Source organism: Aplysia californica, unplaced genomic scaffold (assembly GCF_000002075.1).
Source record: "Aplysia californica isolate F4 #8 unplaced genomic scaffold, AplCal3.0 scaffold00305, whole genome shotgun sequence".
Lineage (NCBI taxonomy): Eukaryota > Metazoa > Mollusca > Gastropoda > Aplysiida > Aplysiidae > Aplysia > Aplysia californica.
Window position 1 is genome coordinate 34,284 of NW_004797575.1, and position 3,435 is coordinate 37,718.

A 3,435-nucleotide genomic window follows, 5' to 3' on the forward strand; every position below is an offset into this window, starting at 1 on the left:
TGTTTGTGGAACTCCTCAAGCCTTTCAGTAACAGTGTCCATGGCGAAACAGTTAGGCAATTTGCTTTCGCATGTAAGAGACCTGAGTTCGATTCCCCGGTGAGAAGAAATATTTATCGAGTACCTCGGTCTATCTGCAGGGATGTTGTACACGTCTCAGAGTGGGTTTGAACTCGACAGGCAAGGTTAGGGGGCTCTCGTGGCCTAGAGGTTAAGGTGTTGGCCTCTCATTCAAAGGTCCCGGGTTCGATTCCGGGGAGCGACCAAAAAATTTTCTTCTCTAAAATTGTCTCCTTTCACCTCCTTTCCTGATCTCTAACAATGTTCTCTTGTCTGCTTTCATTTCCACTTTCTGCCCCCACCCCCTCACCTCCTTTGCCCCCTCCTCTGGGCTCCTGACTCTTTCTGCAGCCTTTCTACTGCTACTCCTTGGCTCCTCCTAACTGCTGTCTTTCTGCCACACCCCTGATCTTCTGGTAGGAAAGATCTACACCTAGCCTTCTCGGACAAGGGCGAAAAATCTCGGAGGGCCCGTGTGCAAGTTGCGCACGTTAAAGATCCCTTGGTGGTCTAAAATCGATAAGAGTAGGCTTCAGCCGCCACCCGGGATAAATTCAAAATTTCCTACCAACGAAAAAGTATTAGGTGTGTCCCGCGCGCTCATATGACCTTTTGCAGTTGCGAGCGCCGTAAAACCCTATACTAAACAAACAAACAAACAGGCAAGGTTGGAAGCCTGTCTTCTAAATGATCTAAATTGTGTCGACAGGCGCATAAAAACATACATTAAAAAAGCGGAAAACGTGACTTTGATTCACGTGCAGGAAACTTGTTTATTTTTCAATCGAGCATCTCCTTCTGTCTGCTGGGACCTTGTATCCCTTCCAGCCCTGGTTGTCCCTGATAGATATGGTCGAAAAAAGCCCAGCTTCTACACGATCTAAATAGTGTCGACGGAAGAGGGGGGGCGTACAGCATCTACAACAATAATCTTTTTATAGACCCTTGGGTTGCTTTGACTTTCTTGAGAGAAGTTCACATCAAACATAAAGAGTATAGTGACAAAACATGTAATGATAATATTTTAAAAAGTGAAAAGTGTAGAAAACGTGTTGACTTTTTATTCGTGGTGGTGTGATACGTGGGCTGTTATTCAAAAACAGATTTCAATCAGAATCAAATCTTTGTTTACAACGCATTCTGAGGCATCCAAAAAAATCAAAGCTGATAAGATTAAAAATCGAACTCACAATCAAAAGGGATAAAAGGAAAAATTTGAATTATATTGTGAATAAAGCCATTACGTCACAAAGCACCTCATATATTTATTCATATCCCCTGCTACATTAGATTCTATCTGTTGCCTGTACCGATGTCAGCTGCCCACGTGAAATCAAAATAGCAACGACAATCCTGAAGACAAAGAAAGTATGACAGTTAAAGTCTAACTAAGAATACCTTTTTTCAGAAATATAAAAATTCATACCTGTTAGAAATGCCGTTTTGGTTCGTCATGTTTATTTAAGGCATCTATGTAATAATTACATGTAATAATATTGTAGACACTATTTAGATCAAGTAGAAGGCGGTCTGTTTCGACCCTAACTTTCAACGCTATCCTGGACTGAGATATACAACATCACTGCGAATAGCCGAAGAATCATGATTTATCTACGTAAACTTGAATCGAACTCATTTCTTTTACTTGCAATGTTGAAGAGGCTAATCGCTACACCACAGACGCTGGTCCGTTGTGTCTCCTCGTACACAAAGGCACACACTTTCAAAAAGCCGTTAAAATGTACACGTACTGTGCAAAGAACAGAGAGGACGCGCTGCTTCATAATTCACAATTGTATATACATTATGATTTTTGGGGTATGCCTTTGTTCAAAATAGAATTTGAATTTCGACACAATTCATATTTCTTCAGCACACGCAGCCAGTATCATTAATCACGAAACCGCAATACGTATATTTTTACTTTTAAAAAAATTGGGGCATAGTGTATTTCATAGTTAACAACTGGCCGACGAAATATGATGTGCAAATTAGATTGGAATCTAGGAACAGTTTCTGCAACTAAGGTACAACATGACAGGATAGGGAAATAAGCAAAAACCAAAACTTCTGATCCAATGAAGCCTAAGTCAGGCCGTTTCTCGTGTCTAAATTTTCTGACGTTTATATTAAGTTTTTAAGACCAATAAGACTTGGTGTATAGCAAAATTTATAGCGAACACTAAAAAAAAAACCCCTGTTACTGTTGTATAATGATATATGTTTCACGCACCCACCGACTCAATTTAGATAATTAAGGAAGCGGGCTGCTTTGACCTTGCCTGACAGGGCCAACACGGGCTGAGTTGAGAGGGATACAACAACAATTTAAAAAATAAAGTCACGACTTCTACATGAGACGGGGGGGAGCGGCTAACCACAAACTACAAACGCCAATTTAAAACGAATGACAAACACGAAAGAAGGGAGGGGGAAGGGGGATTTTAATTCCTTCACCAAGGTCACTTGTTTTCTGATCCCGACCTCGACATGTGGATGTGAGTTCCCGTAACGGGTTGACCGCAACCCTGTAGCGGTCAGCCTGACAAGGACGACAACTGGGCTAACAAACCTCTTTATTCATGAGGAGGGTGGTGGTTAATTTCTTGACGCAAAGCTGACAAATTTGTAACACAAGAGACACGATAAATCCATTTGATCGTGATATCCCGGTGATAAATCAATCTTCATCAAATTTGTAGCGCTGAATATATAAGGCGGTTGTCGTGTCAGAGAGATGTGGCTTCCTCCGTTCTTCCATCCATCTTTTCTCTGATCTCCACATCCCTGCCCGACGGAATGTTTAAGAGCTCCTGTCTTAAAAGAAGCAAAAACCGTTGATCACAAGCGCGATAAGATAGCCTCATGTTTGTCAAATATCTATTGAGATCTAGAACAAATTTAGTTTGAAAAAAAAAAAAAGAGATTTTAATGTCAAAGATGAAAGAAAAGTATTGAGCTATCTAGAACCACATTTACAAAGAAAAGTGCAAAAGATGTATTTAGATATGTAGAGAAACTTCGATTTAAAAATAGTGATGTCCCAGATGTATCGAAACTTTTAGAGGCACTTGAATAAAGAAATAAAAAAAATGTCTGCTCCATTCAATACATTTCATGACGTTGTTGAACAGCTAAGTTTTTAGAGTAAAAGCACGCATTTGAAGGGAACCAAACGAAATGTGCATTTGCAAAATACGAGCAATGGAGAAAGTGATTTGATTAATGTTGAAGCGTTTTGTTGGGTTTGAGTTTTTGTTAAAGAGGGCAACACCGGTTGGCGAAATCAACACACTGGCCATGTCCCGTAGATTTCATCTACGCCGGGTGTTCCTGCCTCCTTCAAAGGGACCAGGCAGGGATATGAACCTCTAGA

At 40.6% G+C, this 3,435-nt stretch overlaps 1 long non-coding RNA gene across 1 annotated transcript in view; it reads right to left on the minus strand.

Moving 5' to 3' along the window:
* Positions 1 to 2,485: 2,485 nt before the first annotated feature.
* LOC118477933 overlaps positions 2,486 to 3,435 on the minus strand; it is a 6,809-nt gene continuing 5,859 nt past the window's right edge. The window contains exon 2 of the long non-coding RNA XR_004858703.1: positions 2,486 to 2,876. This is a non-coding gene — a long non-coding RNA (uncharacterized LOC118477933). The remainder of the gene's footprint in view (positions 2,877 to 3,435) is intronic.